The sequence below is a fragment of the Lineus longissimus genome, chromosome 15 (genome assembly GCF_910592395.1).
Source record: "Lineus longissimus chromosome 15, tnLinLong1.2, whole genome shotgun sequence".
Classification (NCBI taxonomy): Eukaryota; Metazoa; Nemertea; class Pilidiophora; order Heteronemertea; family Lineidae; genus Lineus; species Lineus longissimus.
Window position 1 is genome coordinate 848098 of NC_088322.1, and position 25337 is coordinate 873434.

General features: G+C 41.8%; 1 long non-coding RNA gene across 1 annotated transcript in view; it reads right to left on the reverse strand.

Annotated features, from left to right (window-relative positions):
• Positions 1-11885: 11885 nt before the first annotated feature.
• LOC135499520 (uncharacterized) overlaps positions 11886-25337 on the reverse strand; it is a 79455-nt gene continuing 66003 nt past the window's right edge. Inside the window, exons 2-3 of the long non-coding RNA XR_010449304.1 lie at positions 19901-20013; positions 11886-13593 (exon numbers count right to left, since the gene is read on the reverse strand). This is a non-coding gene — a long non-coding RNA (uncharacterized LOC135499520). The remainder of the gene's footprint in view (positions 13594-19900; positions 20014-25337) is intronic.

Genomic DNA, 25337 nt, shown 5'->3' on the forward strand with positions numbered 1-25337 from the left:
ACCTATAGGCATTGTTTTGTCACGTCAAAAGCTGTCAACTGTTATTGGCACACACCGACAGGTCCTTTTGGAGTCTGGATATCACAAAACTGTATTATTCTGAACAACACTTTACTATATTGTTGCTTTTTCAGATGAAATGACCGAGATCACGCGAGGTGGCTTCGGGAAGGTGGTAACCACCAATGATCGATGGAAAACCACTGTCTTCATGAAACCCTGGCCAGGTTCAATCAAGGAAATGGACAAGCATTTGAAGTTGGCAGGGTCAACCCTGGGCCGCTATACCGCCAACTTTAACGACGTGAGTCGCCTCTCGGAACGACTTACCGACATCTGCCGGGAGCACCACCCTCATATCGAGGCGATGGACAACATAATAAGCCAAAAGGAGGACAGCGAGACCGAACCGGAGTAAATTGGACAGCACTTCACATCACAATAATCACAGATATTTAATTCCAAAGTGGTCAATTCGGATGTCAAAGTATAGTTCGCACATCGATGTTTAGTATTATTTGTAATGACACAAGGAAGCAATTATTGTCTTTGCGCTTTGTTAATATTATATGTATAGGCCTACCTACATGAAACTGCAGATTTCGAAATAAGACTGCATGATCTCATTGTTTGAGTGAAACGTATGTTTTGAATAAAATGCATGTTGTCAAATTTCTTTCGGTGTTAATTTTAAATAATGTGATCTTACGAAAACGACCCAAAATTCACACTTACCCATTATTCAACGGCCACTATTAGGGACCATCTCAAAATGAACTTGAAGCCAAAATGATTGAATATTTTCATCTCTTCTCTGTGAGTTTTTGCACAGCTACCCAAAAGGGCATGGATATCTACTTATGAATGATAAGTCACATCTAAAGACGAAGTGGAAAAGGATGACGTACGGTATGTGCCCATTCTGCGATACCCAGCGTTAGACTTCTGTCGTCCCGGGCCCGGTTGCACAATCAGCGTTAGACAAAACACTGACGTTAACTCTTTAATAAGCAATAACTCTTTTTAATGGAATTTACTAAAGGAAATAACGCTACACTATACTACCGGGAATGGTAGACGACTGTCGACAATCGAATTTCATAAATTTGACGTCTAAAGGGATCATCTCTTGCACTGGAGCCTTAAAGGTCAACTTTGGTCTCCTTTATTGAACTTTATTAAGTATTTTGCATTGAACCTTTTCAGGTTAGATCTTCTCAATGAATACCAACGGTTTTGGAAGTGGTTTTGAGTTTCCGAAAGTTCACATAGGAGACCATGGTGACTGTTCGGCGACGAAAATCGCGAGGGGCAGCTACTCTCGGTTTCAAAAGACTGGACCTACAACGCTCGAGGACATCCTCCACCTGGTTCAACGTCCGCAAATCGACATTATCAGATGGCTTCAAGACCACGGCCTATTAACAACACAGTACTTGTGTCCAAAATGCTTGCTACCGATGCACTTTAAACAAGCCACCGGATCGAAACGCAGCAGTGATGGATACGAGTGGACATGCCAAAGGACCATTGATGGAAAAAGACACAGGTATAGTAACAATTATCTTGAGAACGTTTTAAATTCCACCAGAGTCCTAGGACCGTCTATTGATTTCAATCACCCGTCAAAAACATCGGACCGGAGCGACGTTTGTTACTTAAGAGACCCATCCCAGTACATGTACTTCGTTTGAATGAATTGTTATAAATGTACCATCATCCTTATCATTTACATTTTTATCACAGGGTGACTAGATCCATCCGCAAGGGGTTGTGGTTCCAGAGCATGAACCTTACTCTGGGCGAAGCACTTACGATTATTTATTACTGGACAAGGAAAGAGAGTCAAGCCAATGTTCAGCACGAGATGAAAGTTTCGAACAAGACAACAGTGGACTGGTTCAATTATTGTAGAGAGGTCGCGGTCAACATTTGTGCAGAGAACGGTTCCCCAATTGGAGGAGAAGACATCGAAGTAGAGATAGACGAGAGTAAAATTGGCAAGAGAAAATACCATCGGGGCCACCTCGTCGAAGGCCAGTGGGTGTTCGGTGGATGCGAGAAGGATTCAAGTGACAATATATTTCTTGTCGCTGTACCACAACGAACGAAGGAGGTATTGCTACCACTGATACAGAAATGGATTCGACCTCAGAGCATAATTTCGTCCGGTATGTTTAGGTTGCCTCTGACAAAAAAATTGTTGTTGTCTGATCGAATAGAGGTACATAGAAGTAGTCGCTTTCCTTTCGTATTCACTGGGATGGAGGAACCTGTACCTAGAAATAATTTCCGCCATAAGCAGGCGACCTTTTGTTCGATCATAAGACGTTTGTTTCCTTATCACACTAGCTTTCGCCAGAAAGGAAACCTGATGGCAAACACTACAAGTTATAGAAACTGGCAAGCCAGTCGCGGTGGCCAAAGTCATTTCACGTTTTTTTAGAATACTCATCATCGTATCCTATAATTAATTCAATTCCTGTATGATCTTGTCATTTTTTTACAGATTGCTGGAAGCCTTATCAGGGGATCTGCGATCTTCCCGAGTGCTACGTTCACAAAACCGTGAACCACTCCATAGAGTACAAGGCAGCAGATGGAACATGTACTAATACCATAGAAGGCACCTGGAGGCACCTAAAGAGATCTCTCCCGCCGGCTTGCCGACATGACTTCTACTGTGGGTATTTGGCCGAGTACTTTTGGAGGAAGAAGAACTCCAAGACATACGACCTCTTCCTGAAATTCCTATCCGACATTGCACAGTTCTGCCCACCAATGCAAAGGGACTGAACTCATGACATTTTGAAGCGCCCTGCCTCTGGAAATTTTTGAACCAGGCATATGGGACCACAGAATGTACTTGTACAGGTCCTCGGCTGAGACTAGAGACACATCAGAATGATGCATGTAAATGTGATGAATTGTGTACACATTTAGTAGTACTAGTATATATTATAAAGTGCAAATTGCTGAGGATGATGATGATATATTTAAATGATTGTGACAACATTTATTATTTTCATTCTTTTCAATTCTCCTAGAAACTCTTGCCGGTGACTACCACTGAAGGAACATTACAGGAGAGTCGATTGCAGTACGGTCGGCCGGCATAGAGGGACAAGGGCATGAATTCAAAAAAAGGATATATATTGAAATAGCCCTACCTCTAATGACTAGCGTGGTGAACGCGGACCCTTCCACCGGACCAGGACAGTAAACGGAGTGGGTAGTTGTAAAACAAGAAACACAGAAACGAAACAGAAACACAGAAACGCAGAAACGAAACGCAGAAACGAAAATCAAACGGGTTTTCATAAAAGTTGGAATCAAGCGGCACGCCGATACTTTCCTTGCCCAATCCGTTGTTATTGTCGTTTAAAAGTAAAATCTGAGGTTGGTGGGTTGCGGCCAGCCGGAATGCAATAGAGTTGTTGAGGGGATACATGGAGCAACTTTGGGGGGGGGGGGGGGGGGGGGCGGCACGATATGGGTGAAGTCTTTTGAGGTGGTGGTGTAGTACTTTGGTAGGTTCGATTCGATTCCTACAGCATGTTATTTCAAATGAAGGTGCAGTGCAACATCTTGCCTTGTGGTGTTCAATTTACATGAAGTACCAGGATCATCCTACAAATCCCGTCTGATGCAGCACTAAATACAAGGTACGGTACCAGTACATGGGTGAATCATTTCGACGTTATGTGAGACGTGAGAGACCAATTTTGGCGACTAGAATAGAGTAAAGTGGGGGGGGGGGGGGCGGGCGGGCACTAGACTTGGACTTGGAGTAACTCAATCTTGCCTGCCCAGCTGCTGCCTTTAAATAGTCCCTTTAAATATCTGTTTATGTTAATGAGGTTGCAGTAGGGAAGTTCAGCCTAGTGTCGTGCACAGGCCATGGAATGTACAAAAGAACAGGACTCGCTATTCGAAGGACTATTTTCTATTTACGCCGTGTAGTACATACATGTAGTGTATTGGGGAGGTCAGTGTAAATAGAAAATAGTCCTTCGAATAGAGAGTCATGTTCTATTGTACATTCCTAGCAGGCCTATGGTCGTGTTCTGGTCATTGGTCATGCCGACTTACTGGCGGCTCATATCGATCATAAAGTCCTCATGCCCTACAGATGGTGGATCGGCATGGTCAGGGGCACGATCAAGGCCGGATGCTGCCAATCTGCGCACACGTTGATGAGGCTAAAAGGGGTATTGGGAAATGAGCATTCCTCCTTCCATTCCGACTGAATACCAGTTTTAGTTACACCCGCGTTCGCGGCCACAACCATGGCAACAAGATGGAGTCTGCAGACCAGAATTCGCCACAAGACTGGTTTCTGCGTTTCGTTTCTGTGTTTCTGTGTTTCTGTTTCGTTTCTGTGTTTCTTGTTTTACAACTACCCAAACGGAGTAGTGTATTCGATACCAGCACAGGAGATTGAAGTTTGAGTCAGTGATCTTTTGACACGCTGATTTGATGACGTCACGCATTTGACGTTGCGTCTAATGACGTTATAGTTGGTAACTCGGCGCAGCGTTACCATGGAGATTGATTGTTGTGCATTGATTTCGGACTGCAGGGAAGTTTATTCTCTGCATTATTTCCGATGTATTTGTCTATCTACTAATAGAACTTCGAGCTCCTGTGTCGTGCCAGAAAACTGTTAGACGATTGGGCCTACCATTTATTAGAATATAGCCCCGTTCTGCGCCCCGACTCGATAGAGTACAAAGACAAGCAGGAGAACACTGCATGGTGGAATGAATCACTAGCTGATAGTAATTAACATCTCGCGACCAGTCCAGATAGGAGACTGACGCCAATAAACATGTTGAGACCGGAGCGACGGGGTTTCCACTACCGGTACTTTCAGGTTAGCACGCTGCCGGTCACCTGACAACTTGACCACCCGACCAATCGACCAATCCGCCCCTCGGCCTCATCCCCTACCGACCAATCGACCACCCGACCAATCGACCACCCGACCAATCGACCACCCGACCAATCGACCACCCGACCAATCGACCACCCGACCAATCGACCACCCGACCAATCGACCACCCGACCAATCGACCACCCGACCAATCGACCACCCGACCACCCGACCAATCCACCATCCGACCAATCCACCACCCGACCAATCCACCACCCGACGAATCCACCACCCGACCAATCGACCATCCGACCAATCGATCAATCCACCTCGATCATCCCTACCAATCGACCACCCCTCATCCCCTATTATATTACCTCCATGCCCCAACGGCTCTGCTATTCAGTGCAATTGATTCCGGGACTACTTTTTATATTTTTTATTTTCATTTTTATTTTTTACTGCGCTACTTTTGACGGGGGATTCTACACTCCTTCCTAACATTTTTATGGTAGGTTCTCCTAGCAAGGATACATCAAATATCACTGTGAAACGTGAAGACTAGAGGGCTGACTTGTCCCGTACGCGGATTAAACCGATGTGATTGAGCGTTGTGTCAATCAGTGTCAATACCGTTGCATTGTACTGAAGTCGCTGCGTCATCCGTGGATTCGGTGACGTCGGGTTGACCCGTGGCGTCGCTCTTCGTGGAGAGACGTTCCCTTCGATGACGCAATTTGGCGTCAGATTTGGTGGGAAAACTGGGTCGCGCATGTGTCCCGATAGGTGGCGACATATAGTGTGTTTGCGGGTTTGGCTCGCCGGGTGATGGTTGCCATGAAAACGGTTTCGAAAAGGTGTTTTCTCATCAGTAATCAGTGCGGGAAAGAAGGAGTATGGTGCAGGTACCAAAGTGAACCCTGTGAAATCTTATGTGTGGTAAGACTGTGAGTATGTCCCGAAAGGGTCGATATTCACCACTGTATTGCCAAAGCAGTACACAGAAGGGTTGTGCTGGGTTTGCAAAATAAAGGAATGAAACTGCTGAGGTGTCATTCAAAAGGTGCGACAAAGTTGGGTGTGAGGACTTGGATTCTGAGTGATATCCCGGCTGATGCGCCGTAGCATGGTAAAGAAATAGTACGTGGGACCACAGCACTGTGAAGTGGTGTGCGAGACCAGGTAGCTCAGGTCCATTGGAGAAAATTAAATAGTGGAAACGCCAGGATGAATAGATCAAGGCTACCAAGACGTATTGTCTGTGTTGAGACCGAGAGGCGACATGGTGCGCAAGCGGTGGATCCAATATGACTCTCTCGCGAGTCTGATGGATTTGGAAAGTGGCGCCTCTGGTGGGGCATGTAGAAATTCCAGTACTGTGATAGTAAGGTCCGGTATTTCTGTGTGGGCATGGCGGTTGAAATGATGACCTATGACATCCGAGTCGATTTTTTTGTTTATGCTATAGAAGTGGCCTTGGAATCTTTCAAGAATGGAGCGTTTGGTTTCTCTCACATACTGTTTGTGACACCTTGAACATTGTTTGCAATAAATTAGATTATTGCTCTTACAACAAACGTTGGTCTTCGTTTTGTATGTTCTGTCCGTAACAGGACTGGATATGTGTCCCGATGTGTTGAGTTTAGGGCAGTAGCGGCATGTCCGAGGGGACAGGCAAGCGTGGTTACGGGGTGTAGGAGACGAATTGTCACTGGGTTGGCTGAGTTTTGCTCTGACCAGCCTGTCACGGAGATTGTTGGGTCTCCTGAAGCCAAAGACGATGGGCGTCTCGAATAGGTGAAGTGTGTTCCTATGTCGTGCCAAAATCTCTGAATTCTCCTTGATTATTGATCGTGGGGCTGAGAGAGCCGGGTTGAAAGTGGAGATGAAGAAGAAAGAGGGTGTTTCTTCTATGTCCTGATTCTGAGTAGGAAGGTTAAGAAGTTGATCCCTGTCTTGGCGATGTGCTTTGATAAGGGCTGTTTCGATGAGGTGCTTAGGGTATCCTTTGCGAATGAAGTCATGCGCTAGTTCGAGAGCGTGTGTCTCAAAATCCCCAAGGTTGGAGCATATCCTGCGTAGGCGTATGAATTGGCCACAGGGGATGCCCTTAACGCATGAAGGGTTATGTGCCGATGTGTACAATAGATAATTGTGAGCATCAGTTGGTTTGACGTGTAGGTCAGTATGTACTTCCCCGCTTGGTGCAATTTTGATTTGGGTGTCCAAAAACGTGACCATACTGTCAGAGATGTCTGCAGTGAATTTGATAGTTGGGTGTTGAGAATTGAGGGTTTGTACATATTCCTCAACCTGTTCCCTGGTGTTGGTGAACATCACATATTATATGAGTTTTTGATTTGACCTGCTTTTCAAGGTCACAGAGGTCAAATGGCGTAAATTGGTCATTTGAGTGTAACTATGGCACGTTTCTTAACCAATAAAGCTATGAACATGACTCCCTACGTCATGTAACCTCGGACACCAAATTTCGATCTGATTTTGTACTCAACTTGGCCACCAGGAGGCCAAAACTAAAATAGGTAAAAAGTGCAATATCTCGTTTATAAGTGACTTGTTTTTGATGATATTCTTATGGTACTTACTCCAAGCAACGATACATCACATGTCATACCGACTTTGTTCCAAATTGACATCGATCTTCGAACAATTGGTCATGTTGCTCTGAGGCGCGACGATGAGAGCTCTCTTGAGTAGTAGTTGAGTCGCTAAGTTGATTATGTCAGTTCTTCGTCATTATTTGATGTTCGCCCACCAGAACGGCTTTGATACTCGAAGACAAAATCAAAAACAAAACTGCACATTTTTGCTGTTTGTAGAAAAACTTTAATAATATACAATGTAAACGTATACAATGCACACTTACACCACTTCCTTTTCATCTGACACGTTATCTTCATAATGTATTATCACTTTATAAGGTAAGTTATGTTTTAGCAAGATTAGATAATCATAGCTTTAGCCTTGAACATGCATCACTGGAATGCATTGCATTTGCCAGTTCATTTGTTTTCAACGCTGGACCTGATACTCCTCTGACTAATTTCATATCGCGTAGAGTTTTAACCACTGAGGCAAATCTGCCACTGGCCTAATGCATATGATGCTTACTATGTATGTCTGACTCGTGCCTCTTTAATGTAATTCTAGCAATGTTTCTGTCGAATCGAATTCAGATTTGAGGACAGTTTACAGACATTAGCCCTACAGAGGGAAACAAGTTTCAATTAGTGTACGGTGTACTTTAAGATTAGGATCGCTAGTTGTGGGGGTTAACGTTTCTGGCATATACGTGGTCTATGTTATGATAAAATATTTTGCTGATATGGCAGCTTACGAGTGCGTGTGATTCCTGTAGGATCTATATATCACTGGCAATCGGCCAACACGCTACCGTGAGGTATACTGTTCTGTTTTGATGTTAGTTAACGTGCAGAATATAAATTGATTCCAAGAAGTGAGGTACTTTGATGGTTATATATTTGATTAGCTCGTGTAAAAGTCGGGTAGACTAGAGCTTCTAATGGGGAGTACTGGCTCTCTGGTGGCAGGGAGAGAGTACCTTCAAGGATCGTACCTATCTGCTAGGAGTAAATTTTGAAACACAGCAATGTTAGCGAGCACTCAATATCACCGAGAGAAGATTCAGATGTGTTTTATAATTCTAATCGAGGAAGTTAACAATATTAGGTATCTGGTAATGAAGGGCCTAAACCTTGGCTTGTGCTTTCAAAACAGGGTTAAAGGTAGTCTGATAAACTTGCTAATACCAAACTAATATATTATTTTTCTTTGCCAGAATATTTCAGAGTCGGAAGCTTTCAATAAACTTGCTAACACTAGAATAATTCTTTCTTTAACCAGAACATTTCAGAGTCGGAAACTTACTGGTTTTATTATTAATTTCGGCAAATAATTTCGGCATAAAATCCTTAGGGTGAACTCCCGGAGGTGAACTCCCGGGCGTTGATATCGTGCCCTTTTCATACCTGTTTTTAACCTATTTCTTCACAGTAGACCATTCGGTCATTACTATTTTAGCTGATTAGCTCATTTTTCGGATTGCCTCATTGTTGCATTGTTATAAATTCTTGTTTTTGGGCAAATGTTTCAAAGCAGATCCTTAATTACTTTCTGACTTACATTCTATAGATAGCCACTTGGCTACAATTCAAGCCTCTTTGAGCAGGTGAATCCTCACAATTATGCAATATTTACAGGTATTTTCCAATAATATGTATCATTTGGAAGCAGAGCCGCTAGTGTGCGAGGCCTATGTGGGGTAAACATGCAACAGAACGTGCATAGTTACATATGAAGAATGGAGTGATTTAGCTCCAAATTGTCCCTAAGTATAGTGATGAAGGCAGCGCTAGACATTAGGCTATTTGACAGGACGTGTCGACAACCGCTGGCTACGCCAGTTTCCGACATACGAGACTCCGTCACGGCGCAATAAAGTTTCTTGTACATTTTTCAGCACAGAACTTTTTTCTTTTCGGTGAGTTTTACCCCTCTCTGCTGGATTTATATGTAGGCATAAAACTTTCAAAGATGAACGAATGATACATAAACTGTACTATATAACTGGCGAAATTCATGATGTGCTGAAAAATACATTGCATTCATTCGATCATTGTAGATCCTTTTACCTAGGGACGGAAAAAACCGAGGTACGAGGACGTATGTTGCGTAGCCGACTTTCGACACCTGTAGGACAACCTCGTTTACCCAGGGGTCATTGCACGCTCATATGGTCACTCGGACTACCCCTGGCATCATGTTGAGCTAAAACATATTGGATTTGTCAACGAATAACGCTTGTACGGTGGCTGGGAAAGAACATCACATGATTTCTTTTTCTTCAAAATGAATTTTTTTTTCAGGAAATATTTCGATCGATGGACATATTATTATCTCAATCGCTCGAGATATTATTTCGATCACTCGAGATATTATCTCGATCGCTCGAGATAAATAACTCGGGCGCTCGAGATAATATCACGGGCGATCGAGTTACGAAATCGAGGCCAATCAACATTCAAACCGAGACTACAACTTGAATCACACGATTTAAAGCGAGATAGGGGATAAAAATGTTCGTCTTTGTGTGACGTTTGTACATATCTAGGGTGCTGAATCGAGTGATTCAAGTTGTAGTCTCGGTTTAAATGTTGAATGACCTCGATTTCGTAACCTGATCGCTCGAGATAAATAACTCGACCCCCAGATTCTGGCGGTGACGCGGCATGTGACGTATAGGTGTTTTGAATGGTAATCAAGTAGACCCCGGATTTAGAGGTTGCCTTGGGTATCTCTGTATATTACACTTTTTGGCTCACCGCAGTGTCCGTCGTCATCGTCGTCGTTGTCTGTATCCTATTTCAAAAATAGTGGCACGTTTCTTAAACGCTAGGTGAGCAGGCCCCGCATGCTATTTATAGCTCAATGGGATGTTGACATCGATTGGTTCCTGTGCGATAACACATGTTCTCAAGGTAAAACATTTCGAGGGCAAAAAAACTCAAACAAAAGCCACAACGACAGCCTATTTTTTATAAAAGATTGAATAGTTGTCAGTTGGCTTTCTCAAGGTGATGAGTAGATGTGTATGAATTTTTTTTTTCACCATCCTTGTTAATCTTGAAGTTATAAGGCGTAAATGTGGCATTTTTTCAAATTTGCGTTAACATACAGAGTGTCTCTGCATTGTGCTGCATCAGTCTATGCATGACTGTATGTCTAGACGAGGTTGAGACTCGTTTTCGATACAAATGGTAGGTTCTCCCAGCAAGCTTATCAGTAACTTGTTTTCAATGATATTTTTATGGTAGGTTTTCCGAGCAAGGATACATCACATATCATACGGGTTTGCGATTTGACCTATTTTTTAAGGTTACAGAGGTCAAATGGCGAAAATTGGCCGTTTGAATGTAATTATGGCATGTTTCTTAACCGCTAAACTTGAAATTTGGTTAACATGACTCCCTACGTCATGTAACCTCGGACCCCGAATTTCGATCTGATCTGATTGTCAACTTGGCCACATGGAAGCCAAAGCTAAAAAAGGCAAAAAGTGCAATATCTCGCTTATTAGAGACTTGTTTTCGATGATATTTTAATGGTAGGTACTCAAAGCAACGATACATCACATGTCTTACCGACTTTGGTTTGACCTTTATACTATATATGTAGAATGTTTCTTAACCAGGATGAAATCCTAACCACCAAATATCTAGACAGTGAGCACAATGGCCCCTGGCCGTTTCATTGAAGCTAGCGTTACCATTTATATTCAGGCTCTGAGGCACTCATATCAGCACCAACTGTCGGATGTTTACAACACTACACTCAAAGGATTTCTAACCAGGTCCGACAAAAAAAACGTCTTCTGAAATACATTACAACAGGTCAAAAGAGATAAACGAGCGCGTTGAGTTCTGCTCCACAAAAACAATCTATCTTTGGATGCTCCGAGGTAATTCGGTACATTCCTGAGTTGAATCTTGCGCTATCACAATCCCATTTGCAGGGCGGGGTTTTAAAGGGCCAGTGCCCGCGCGAGTAATCAAATCTGCGTTGAATTAGGGTAGCAATCGGGAGGTGTTAGTGCTTAGCGCCATATACCTCCGACAGTGCCGGCAGATATGACAAAGCATGATTAAAACTAGCTCATTCGCTGCTGATCACGGGGTCATTTTGCAATATAGCGAACGTGCAATAGCAAAAAGTTTCTTATTTGCGGTGTATTGCTATCTCTAAAAAAGATAAGTTGGAACTATAAGGCGGAGTTGAGCATGAACATGGTAATGACTGTTGTTCATAAAACAGCAGAGGACAACTTCTACACGGCGGTGGCCATATCAAAAATACTTTAGCTGCGTGATTGGCGCTTAGCTGCACCCCTTTAAAACTTCACGGCCGGTCCATAATGCGCTGACTTCCTCTGTTGGCCAGACCCCTCCGCCAAAGAAAAAAACCACACTAATTACAGATAAATGCATAGGTTTATTTTGCAATATATATTCTCCAAGACCAAAGCTTCCCGATTTGATATAGAAAATGTATCTACACGGCTTTGTATTATTTTGAAAAATCTTGGTTTAAAAGTTTTAACATATGATCAAACTGAACCCCATTTTCCACCACTCCTCCCCCCCCCCCCCCAAAAAAAATTGTCGATATCCGATTTGCTTAGTTCAAGCGAATTTAAAAATGTTCAGTTCTGTTTTTACCCCTAAGATGGCGATGGTGTCGTTCCAGCGATATTTCAATGATACCTCCTCCGATAACCAACCGGGGAGGGGTTTGGACCACCTCGCTCTTGGTGACTTGGTCGTGAACGTAAACGCTTTTTTTGCAACTGGACCGATGTTGAACACGCTGCGTCGTGCGCTGGTCGTGCTTAGCTTGATAGTGTCATCGCATTAGTAAAACATATCATGGTTAGTGTGACTTGGCATGAGCCAGATTCTTCTGTTATTCAAAGCTGACTGGTAAAATATCCGTAGTAAGGCCAAAACCAAGCATTCAGAATGTTCGTGAAGTGTATTTTGATCTTCTGCTTCATATAGCCATTGCCTTAGTGCACAACTGAAGCATTGTCATTTTCTGCATGCACCGCATGGTACACTTCGAGTGACAGCTAAGAGATGCATTCTGAAATCATGATACAAATGTCTTGACGGCAACGTCGGAAGATGACAACTCACCGACCACTTGACTGTATCACCAAGAGTCTCATCTAAAACATGGGTTTGCAAATATTAGTCGACCAAACTATTTACATGCATTTTTAGCTTTAAAGGCCTAAGCCGTGAAATATTTGAAAACTTTCATTGAATTTGAAATGTCCTATTGTGGGAGACAGATAAACAGGATGTTTCAAAAAAAGGAAACTGAGATTAATTTGTTAATTTCCTGGACATGGCTAAATATTTTCGAAATTGGCCACCACAATTTATTACCCAATGATGTCCTCTTCCTTATAACACCAAACAATTCAATTTACTATCACAGTGACTGAACACGAAAGTAAACAAACAACCATGGCAGAACTGGCCCTTTAAAATCTGTCGACGCCAATATATCACTACAATGTCTTCGGTTTATCATCAGTTTATTAACCGAATTTACGATAAAACATTTCCTATATCGGTTTCGGTTTCGGACTGCATCTCGATTGTGCCGTACAAGATACAGGAACTTCAGGAGCATTCACGACTGCTCGGCCTTGGCCTAACGCGGGGAAGTATATTTCAGCCGTCAGCTCTAAACATACTCACAGTCACGATCTCATATAAGAGTTGCATCCTATCCAATGTGCAAGGAAATTCATGACATGATGTTGCCCATCATCAATTATAAGAAGAAGCCCCTAAGTTCTCAATACCTGACGTTAATCCAAAACTGCCATATCATGTATTGCGAAACTAATACCTAAGGTCACTTAATTATGAATGTCACAAAGTAATAAATCCGGTGAATAACAACAAAGATAAAAACACTACTGGCAATATAAAAGATGGGGTAACGCCCCTACTAGAATTGCAAAGGTTGCTTTCACAACAAAACGTCCGATGTGTCGGCCCTTCTCCGTCGGCGACGTTTTCCTTAGCTGAGTGTGGTTTATCGCTGCATTTTAAGTGCTGACAGTTTCGCTCAATGACATGCGTGCCTTCTTCATTGTACGTTTTCTGCAACGAAAAAGAAGAAAGTCAACAATAGCTGCCTTCACGTCACGATTTTAGTGTTGTGCAGAAATCTTTGCTGTCCTAACTGGATTGTCGTTTCTGTCATCTATGCAGTGAGAGAGGACTTGCCCTTTTTTGCCACACTCCTTCTGGAGATAGGCCAAGCATATATGGGCCGTGACATTCCGTACCAACGGAGAGCCTACTGTTTTCACCGTGTTTGTATTGGAAGACATCGATTATATGGGGTCACAATAAGAGTTTTAAGTTCTGACCACCCATCTAATTCTCCCAACGGCTTGTTATAGTGTTATTATGTAGCGTATTTTGGAACTTTTTTCACGATTTCTTTTGTGCAACCTTTAACAAATTTTCTTACTGATTCATAAAACTGTCAAGATGTTTAGGTATGCTTATCAATGTAATACGAAACTACTTTTCAACAACTTAAACTAAACAATATTGTCTAGGACACGTCCGGCAACTCGCCTGAACGTGAACGTCCACTTCACTCTCTTTTAATGACATCACTCCCTGTCATCACAGAATGGACAATGGCACATCATTTACTTGAGCATTTCGAAGATCGGTGTAACTCTGGATTAATCATCCGCTTCAGCAAAAATCAATCAAATCTCACTGCCACGATCATCAATTAAATACTGCGTGCCCGAACAAACTCTAGGGACTGGTCAACATTTTATTAAAAACGGCACGTTTCAGATTAATTAAACCGTCCGATTTACGAGTTATATAAATTCTTAAGTTCGCGTCTGGGCACGACAGGCTCCAGCCAAAAATGTTCCTTTTCCAACCGTCCAAACATGGAGGACGTCGATTGGTCATCCTAGTGAGGGTCATAGGATGTCGTTTGTGGTTCGAGCATTTTGATTGGCTCCGGGCATGGTCTAGGCCTGCTTTATAACATCTTAACCCAGGCGGAATCGTCAGATCATGTTGCAGGAGACCAAATAAACTTCATCTGACCATAATTGACATTCTTGTCTCCTTTTCTACAGGTAAGCCAACTTTTTACTACAATTTTCATTGGTTATATTTCACCACACCTTTAGCTCTCATGACGCGTCATACATGTACTTGATTTGAGTCTAAAAACTATATGCCTGCTGCCCAAATACTTCTCGAGTTGTATTTAGCTTATCTGATATTGACATGTACAATCTGTAGCTAGCTTTTATATCACCATGTGAATCCGTTACTGCAATTGTATTTATATTGTATTGTATTGTATTATATTGTATTGAGATCATGTTGCAGGAGACCAATTAAACTTCATCTAACCATAACTGACATTCTTGTCTCCTTTTCGACAGATTCTCGTTATAATAGTGTGAAAAGGTCAAACTGTCTACGAGCAGACGTGTTTTCTGGGGATCAACTCATAACTTAATTACATGTAGATAACAGATCATCATCATCATCATCAAGTCCCTAAACCTAATGGCCGTTGGGGCAACGCAGCAGTGTTCACAATTAACCTCCACTGATTTGTTTTCAGCGGCCCGTATTAGCTGCTTCTTACATAGTCCGGCGCACTCCTTAAAGGCCATAACTCCAGGTTTTTTGCCATTTTCTGCTGTAAGACGATTTCAAAAGTGTACCTAACACTTTATACAATACAGAAAACCAAATGCAATTAGCTCCATCCATTTTGAAGATATAGCCAATTATGTGTTTGAGAACTTGATTACCTAATCAGGCTAGCAACTGGCTTGTTAGAGCCAGGCGGCGGGTTCAGCAAAAGTTGTGATGTAGATCAGGCTATCTGTTCATGTCATGCAATCATAAAGGCAGGAGGGCCTTAATTAATTATGCACACCTGGAAGTAATGTGTTTCATTCACTATGGTGTATTGCGTGGCTCCGAATTGTGTCAAGGATAGCAAAAAGAACAATCGAATGACGGATGGGACCCATTTTCATGAATTTCCAAAGCCAGTTGAACGAGAGAGGAGGAAGCTGTGGATTCGGAAGTGCAAACGTTTGTAGTGTTGGAAGCCTGGGCCTTCGGCCAAACTTTGCAGTGATCACATTATCGATACGGATTATCACATGAAGCCGGATATCTGCATCCAACTGAATATTAAATGCCACTTGTTAAAAACAGCTGTTCCATCTGTATTCGATTTGACCAACCCAACTTACATGCGACAGCCTCCAAAGGAACGTTCGTTAACCAAAAAAACGTAAACATCAAGAAGTGAGTTGAACACTATTTCATGATTTATACACTGCTGATGCACACAACACTCATACTACCCAAATGGTACATGTCATCCACTGTACAGTGGCTACACACCCATGTCAATTGCATTTAATGCCCGAGGCTGCTGAGGTCGGTTGTTGTACATAATGTGTAGGCCCTATTGGGGCCTGTGATACCGCATAGTGTCTTCTTGTGTTCCAGCCATAGCAAGGTGACAGCGACACAGGTAAGTGTCAGTGACAGCCACTGTCAATGACAGATTATTGTCATCTGACATCTAGGCCTATCTAACGTTGCACGGCATTATATCGTCACATCAAGATGATTGTGCATAATACCGTCACTTTTCAATAGTAGTTCAGCGTCATGACATAACTGGCGATACAACACAGACGAGGCGAAACAATATTGTGCAACATTAGTCTGTTCAAAAATCATACATGTTATGCATCTGCAACCGTCTATCAATGTCTTCTTTGCTATATCGGCAGGTCTGCCATGCAAATTGATTAACCACAAATTCTAATTTATTAACTTTTGACTTTCAGGCACTCCGAGCTGCCGTCCAAGACCCTCGTTTAGGCCTACAGCAACCCGAAGTCCATGTAGATGCAGCCAGTGCTCACTCCTCTCACTCTCTGAACTGTATGCGGAAGCCATCTTGCTTTGTTCTGACTAGCCTGATCTACGTCATCAAAAAATCCCTAGCGGCCACATGTGGAACTAATCTAAAGTTGTGTGTGGTGGGAAATTCAAATAGTTTAAAATTGAAAATTGAAATAACTAAATAATGACTTTATTATAAGAATTTTTTTAATGTCTGGGATCTTGTTTTTTTAACCCTCAACATATTTCATGAGTATCAAGCATGTTTTCAAACCTAGATATATGGCCTTTAATATCGCTATTAAGGCACCATCGTTTCGGTCTGCCCCGTTTCCTTGAGCCCTCAACTGAACCCTGCAGAACATTTTTTGCCAGAGTGCTCTTTGCACGGGTGACACGACCGAACTACCTGAGCTTTCTTTTCTTCACAGTTATATGCAATATTTCATGTGGCCCTATAAGTTCAGTCACTAGATTCATTACCCTCACATTGCTAGTATGGGTAGACCAATGGATTTGTATAAACAGTCTCCGATAACCATTCATATCGAATGCCGCAGTACGTTTCTCAATTTCTGAATTGAGCGTCCATGATTCGACTGCGTGCAGAAACATGGATAGAACAAGCAAGCGAAGCATACAGAGTTTCGTCGCAGTTGAGATGGTGCGGTCACACCAAATTTGCTTGAGTTTTGCCAGCGCTGCTGTTGCTTATGCAATCCTAGCCTTGACCTCCATTGGTGAGCTGCATGCCTTCCTCGGTTTGGATTGACCCCAAGTATGGGTGAAATTCTCGTACCTCTGAAACAAAAGACGACGGATTCCTTCTATCCAGATACCATGTCCTTTTTTTCGCAGGCTAATCTCCATGCCGTATCTCCCGCTTATCACCCTCTGTGAGAGGCTAACGGGGGACTGATGGTCAATTAGCGCTTCAGACATAATACTATCAAGGAAGATGTTGCACAGGGCAGGGGAGAGTAAGCAGCCCTGCCGTACTCCAACTGATGTTGGGAAACAGTCGCTGAACTCCTCCTGTCTTAACCATGCTAGTCTACGAATGTGTGGAATATTCTTCGGTTGAAGATCTGTTCTGCTGTTGATCTTCCTTTCCTGAAACCAGCTTGCTCTTCCGAGAGGACAGCTTCTGCTTGTGGTTGTAGGCGCCTCAGAAGTACTTTCAACGGAATCTTGCTTGGGTGACGAATAAGGCTAATTGTTCTGTAGATCTGGCATTTCGGTAAGTTACCTTTCTTGGGGAGTTGGAGGACAATGTATGTTGTCCAATCATGGCGTCAATCTCCAGTGCGGAACACATGATTACAGATTCTGGGTAGGCTTTCACGACAGGCTCACCACCACTAGCCAGAAGCTTCGCCGGTATGTCGTTTATACCTGGAACCTTTTCGTGTTTGAGGCTTTTAATTGCTGCCTCAACATCGTACATATTGGAGTATATCTGGGTCTGGATCATCATTGTCATATGTTCGTTCCTTCAATTCCCGGAGGATGTCCTGTTCTGCGGATATCTGGTATTTGTACAACTATTTGCAATAGTCGTGCTAATGCTTGTGTACTAATGCTTGTGTGCTAATGTAAAATATATTGTTAGTTGTACTATCTAGCGCACTACTGCGCATGAGTAATAAAGCAGAGGCTTTCGAATGGACTCCCAATCACAGAGTTGTTTATTCATTAACACAGGTTACCATCTTCATCCTTCAGCTCCTTGGCTCCTCGGTGTGCATCCTTCATGTTGTTTACTTTCATGTTGTTCTCAATCCTGATGATAGCAGATAGCATGCACCAACATACTGTGGCATTGTATTAAAAGCACTGGGGGTGGTGGTGCTATATGAACACTACACACTGCATGGACGAACGAATAATGATGGTGGTTTTGTTGGTGGTGGGAAGGGGGGGGGGGGGGCTTGCCACCAGAAACAAAAAAAGGGATTAACTAGGCAACCGAGGTGAGAATTCTCGAATTAGCGTCATGTAGCCAATGTGTGAACGCCAGACTACATGAAAGCGGACCTCATTATTGGTTGGCATCCTGCCAAATTCGCGTTGTGGTTGTCGAAGCGTTTACACCATTCGAAAATGCCGGGTCTGGCGTTTACACCGTTGAAAATTTGATCCAGATTAGTTTAGCACGCCAATTGCCGGGCTATTTAGTCTGGCAATGATTGGAGGTGCAGACCCACCTTTTGACCCGGACCAAAATTTAGCCCGGTGTAGAAGTTTAAAATGTCCTAGGATAGAATGCCCGGGAAACAAAGAATTCTATTATGCGCTTCAATCTCTGAGCTATTGACTGTCAGGGTTTCTATAGAACCATATTGCAGAATACAATAGGGCCGGACACTTTTTACAGGGGGGCATTTGTTACTGTTACACCGGCTTTAGGCATGGTGTGGACAGAAAAAGCCGGGTTATAATGTTTATTTAGCCCGGCTACAGATGGCGCTTGTTGGACCTCTCCTCATTATACCGGTATACTCTGTAATCATAGGCGACTTTTACAATGTATTCGGTTGCACTATAGTTTAGATCTCACACTTGCACATATATTAGTACATGACTTACGGTAAAATAAACTTATTTGAATCTTTGTGGAGATTAGAATCACACATATCAACACAAACCACGCTGTCAGTGTAACTTTTTCATCATTTTCGATTTGCTATCGCCATCTGCCGCCATTTATCTATCGCTGATGCTATTTATAGCGCCATGACGAGCTTACGATGAGGGGGAGAAAGTATGGTGTGGACGAAAACGGTATTGGATCAGGGACAAATTATGAACCGAGTTAAATAAGCCGGGTCAAATTTGTATGGTGTAAACGCCGATGGAACCATCGTAATACTTACGATTTGCCGCAGTGGTAACGGGCGACAGGACGAGGCCGGTCCTATGTGTCCGGAGTGTATCGGTGGTATAGGCCTCTCACCTCAGTGTTTCTGGTAATGGACAACGGGGGGGGGGGGGGGGGGGGGAAGGGGGGGATGCGATCCCAGATACATCAATGCCTCATAATCAATTTACTTCCACCATCAATTCCCCATACTTTTTCAATCAACAGCGCCAATAAAAAAAACACCTGAAACTCTCCTTTAGCATTTTCAAAGATGCGTGCCATGCTTGATCTTATATATCATCACACAGTTTGGAAGTTTGCCTCACGACTTCGTGTTACGTCCAATTTACATGAAATTCATTTGGGGCAATTCTGCACCTAGGATAATTTGCTAGTTAACAATATCATTGAAGCTATACGAAATATATCACGCCTCAGCGGTAACTCTTTCACCTATTCAGAACGAGGTGGCAGCACACTATCTCATGTAATTTCACTTGCAGCTATTTTCCCACCAGTTCCCTCAATATGTGGCTTGTTGTTATATTTACTGCACGACGAGTGCCACTGTCTGTGCATATAAGTAGTATTAAGCAGACTAAAATGCGAACTTACTAGACAACTGAGTCCAGAGCAAGTAGCCATCTTCTCTCCACTGAAGGGCTCCTTCCCACACATCCAGTCCGAGGAACGACGACACTGATAGCACTTGACAAAATCATCCTCAGCTGAAAATGAAAACGTCTCGATAAATCAGGTTTGTTGGATGTTTGGCAAGAGCAGGAAAGTTAGGGGAAGCCACCATTGCGATTTGATATGTGCCAAGAGAGCGATAACGTATCGTCAGTCTTATTTCCAGTCGTCACCAGTCAAAACGGCGCCAAAACTTTATGCCATTGCATAGAAGCCGAATAATTATATGTTGTGATGCTCTACTATTTAGTATCCTTCTCGTGTTGCACTCTGAAGTACAAATCACTAATGGTGGACTTCCTAGGTTCCCTTGAGAGCAATTTCGAGAACGTAAGCATCACTGCTTGGCCAGTCTAAGCTTCTCGAATTCAAAATGAACCAACGAAAACGTGTTGCTTTGTGATGTAGCATGCGCTGTGCGATTTAAGCGAAATCACATTAAGTGGAAACCTACTGAGGGCGATTGCGACAACGCATACGTAATGGCTTTGCTATTTCTCGCCTTACTTCTAACCGAAACAAATGATTTTTTTGCGATTAAGCTTAGCTTGCTGCCTGCGATTCAAGCAAAATTGCGACATCGCAGATCGAAAGATTTTGTTGGTTCGGTCTGGGTGGAGTGAAGCATGTTATAACAAAACCGTGAAACCCGCTATTCGAGAAGGTTTCCACTGAGTGTTGTTGTGACAACGCAAGCAATATTTTACCTTCAAGATTTGAAAATATTGATGTTTTGTGTTATTTTAATAACTTGATATTTTAATGTCATTTGGCACAGGATAACAATATTTGCACGTGATCAAAAAATGAAGAGGTATGGCATGCAACATTTAATAGATGAAGTAGTTTTGGTCAGAATCGCAGATATTTTCATGTATATAGAAAAGTTTGGGCAACACTGTCTCCCCCACTGTTCAATCAATCAAGAGATTAATAACTGGAAATAAAGCAGGGCCGACTCTCATACCATTCATGAGTTCCTCGATCTAGGTTGTTTCGTGGCTTTATCAGCATAAAAACCTTTAGTTTTTATACATAATTTCAGGGCCTTTTGGAAGCAAATGTGTAAATGTTGCGCCGTCAGTGCAGAGCTCTACTGTAAAATACATTAGTGCTGGCCTGCATTATCTCTCGCTAATCAGGTCGAAAATCGAGATGACATTCTTATTTGATTCTGAAAAAAGATTAGTTGGGATCTAATTAGGTCTCATGTACATTTAAATGTACACGACCATGTACATTCGTGAGGTTCATGTACAGTCCTACCAGAAAGAAAATATCCACACGTTTTTTTTTCAATATTACAGAGAGATAGAATAAGATAATTGAATGCGGTTTTGAGCAGATAATGGTATATTAAGTTGTTCATGTATCCGTTGTATTGTGGCCCAAGCTAATCCTGTCTCTTCATCATGTAACAGGCAATTTTTAAAATGTCCAAAATCTAACTTTTTTATTTTATTTCATTTTCGTTCTTTTTCATAATGTAATAGTGAACTATGATGCAACACGAGGGAACCTCGATAACACAATTGGTAGAGCAGTGGACCGGCAATCCAAAGGTCTGTGGTTCGAATCCCAGTCAAGGCAACTTAATTTTTCTGTAATAATTTCATTCTTTCCTTTCACATCAGCTCATCAAGAGCAACCTGTATTTGTCATTTATCAGCCAACAGTAGGCACCAGGCACCACAAAATGCTAATTAATACTCGTCCAACTCAATTAATATGGTCTATGGCCAACTATAATGAGGTTAATGGATGCTAAAATCTCAGTTGGCTCAAAAATGGTGTCACACAGAAATGCAGGGAACTCGAAAGTTCAGTTGGTAGAGCAGTGGACTGGCTATCCAAAGATCTGTAGTTCGAATCCCACTCAAGGTAACTTGATTTTTATGTACTAATATCATTCTTTCCAATGAAATGGTCCAGGGACCATGTGCACACCCCGGGTAATGTAATGCATGTCATTTGCAGTGGATATGGGGAGAACAGTTTCAGGCTAGTTTCATCAGTTTTGATTCCATTGAATAATATTATTCTTCTCGGTTCAATGGCACAAAGAAAATTACCGGTACCATCTAAGTATATCATTTTGCTTACAAAGTTGACTGAATTTCAGGGTTATTGAAGAGTGCACATGTCACATGGAAATTGGTTGACATCTGTTCAACAGTTTAGGAGTACTAGGACTTTGTTGGATTTTCAAGATGGCGGCCTGGTGGCCATATTTGTCATGGGATTTGACTGAAAATTAGGGATATCGATAAGAGTGCATAAATACATAATCACATGAAGTTTGGTTGCAATCTGATCATTAGTTTCTGGGTATAGGACTTTGTTTAAACTTCAAGATGGCCACCTGGCGCCATATTGGTAGATGGATTTGACTGCAAATCAGGGATGTTGTAGAGACTACATAGATATACAATCACATCAAATTTGGTTTTAATCCGGCTTTGTTTAGTTCTCAAAGTCTCAAATATAAACGAAACGTGCCACCTATCGGTGATTTAGTGAACGTTGACCTCTGTGACCTTGAAAAGTAGGTGAAATCAAAAACCCGGGTGATATGTCATTTAACCTTTTTAAGTACACCCACCATAAAATTTTCGTCACTCTACGTACAACCATTAGCTTCAAAAAGGCCAAAAAAATTCCAAGATGGCCGCCTGGAGGCCAGAAAGTAGATCATATCTCGAAAAGGAATAGCAGGTCTGTGATTATTGCCCAAAGCTACCATCACACCAAGTTTTAGCCATCTAGCCCTAGCGGTGACGAAACGTGCTCCGCTAACGGATGACGACGCACGAAGATGACGACCTACGACGGACGCCACGGTATCGCATAAGCTCCCCAGAGGTGAGCTAAAAATGGTATCACACAGAAATTCAGGGAACCTCGATAGCTCAATTGGTAGAGCAGTGGACTGGCTTTCCAAAGATCTATGGTTCGAATCCCAGTCAAGGTAACTTGATTTTTCTGTACTAATATCATTCTTTCCAAAAAATTATGGTCATGAAGCACAGCTCAGTATGGGCTTGTGTGAATTTTTAGAAAAGGCACATTACTTGAAAAAGTTAATTTGGGGCCTTTTTAAAAAATCGATTTTACATAATGAAAGGCTGGAATTAGATGCATCCAAATACAACAGATATATGACCAACTGAATATACCATACTCTACTGAAAACCGCATTCAAATATCCTATTCTATCACTGTGATATTTTTGAAAAACGGTGGACATTTACTTACTGGAAGGACTGTACGTCTATGACCAGATTTTTATTTAAGATCATAATTCTAAGAAACTTACAGGTGTCTGGTAATGCTTGTAAGTGTGAGTAAATTGCACGTAGGAAAACCAAGATTTTTTACTCTTAATACCAGGAAAAAGTCGACAGAACTCCTGCTATTGTATTCGATTTATTTCGACTTGAGTCACGAAATTGACGATATTTCGATTTTCACAATTATTTTTATTTTGAGCACATTCTTACATTTTTGACAGATTCCGCGGGGCAGAAAAGGGCCGAAGACAGGTTGCGACATCCCCCCCCCTGAGAGCCGATTCCTAGGCTTTACACAAACGATTAGTTCCCCACGACAGTCCAAAAATTACCTCAGAAACACAAATGTATCCACTGAAGGATGTTCCTTTTCAAATGTCAGTTATCCAAGTCCTGACTTTGTTAAATGCTTTAGAACATGGTCTGTCTCTTAAACCAGTCAAATAGTTTCTGAGCATATCACCAAAATCACACTCTTTCAATGGAACCCTGGGAAGTAAGTCTGATTTACGAGAATTGTATATGACATAATCTTGGTTAATTATATCACAGTGAACATGAAAACAATCAAATGGTTTGAAATTAATTGGTTTGTCATCTAGTATTAGATATTCGGGATCAAACCTAGTTAAATTGGGATCAGTGAACCCCAAAAGATATCTTATCCCCTCGGTTAATGGTAAGGTATAATGCAGTCGTTCTCTACTGAAAGTGGTGATGGCAAATTTAACAGTAGCCTCCTCTAATGTAAAACGAACCGCATTCTTAGGCAGATTTTGACCCTCCATTTGTTCACAGAATTCTTTAATGAAAGACTTTACTGTGTATAAACCGTCTGGAAGTATAATAGTGTATTCATTGTTGGATCTTCTCTTAACATCGACCACCCTAATTACAAAAGTACTGTTTCCCAGTTTGCTAGAAATGTTGTAAAACGTACAGGGGAATCATGCGAAGACAATTTTCATCCCACCAACATTAGTCAACGACTCATCCAACTGATTTGTCAGATCATTGCTATTTTGACCATCCAACCACTTAAACTCAATCATAACTATGTTCTTACACATTTATCTAAGTTAGTTTTTATTTTTATCTTGGGGTGTCGGCACGAGTGGAAAAGTCAGCTCTCGCTGGGGGTGCTTTTTAAAGTTGGTTTTTAATGGGTGTTTTTGTGTTTTTTTTAAGTTGATTTTTGTGTGTTTTTCTCTTTTTATTTTTTATGTTTGATGTTTTCATTTTTGGTGTTTTTATTGCTTCTTTATCTCGCAGGGGTAAAGTTTATTGCACAACGAGATATCATGGTGTTAGTTTTTATTTTTCCCATTGTAAACAAAGTAAATCTCGGGATTTCCTTTCAGGGTTTCCCTCTGGACTTTTGTCATTTTGATGAAACGTTGTGGTAGGTAAACTGTGATTTCATCAGTGTTCCGAATGGAACTGACGTTCCCCAATTCCGAAAACTCTAGAGTAATTTCCAATCTGTTGCCAAACTTACTTAGAGTTTTGCAAGTACTTTGATTTTTTATTTGCGCTTATTATGTTTTATAGTTTACCAGGTTTTTGTGTTTCATGTTTGAAATCTTCTTTAAAGACTTCTTAAAATGTAGAATTATTTTTGCTCTCTTCAACATCTTCAACATCTTCATTTTTTTGTTATTTGCCCTCCATTTAAAGCACATTTTTTTGTTGTTAAATAGAGGAATTTACCAAGTTTTTGACAGTTTAAGAAAAAATACTTATCTTAACTGGAACATACAAAGTGCAGTACTCACTCAAATAACAACTAAAAAAGAGGTATTGCCAGGTTTGTATCTCTGAAGTTTCATAAAAAAATTACAACAAACATCGAAACTCTGAAAGAGTGGAAATATCAATGTCTGTCCAATTAGCCGATTATCAAAAAATTTCCGAGGTCAACTACCAGTTTACTTTTTACCGTTTACCTGCCCGACTGTCCGGAATATCATATCAAAATTTCAGATTCACAACCGCACGCAGTATTTGATGCGTCGCGGTCAAACATTGACAATTGAACTGCTAAAAGGCTTAAAAAATCTATGGTGGTC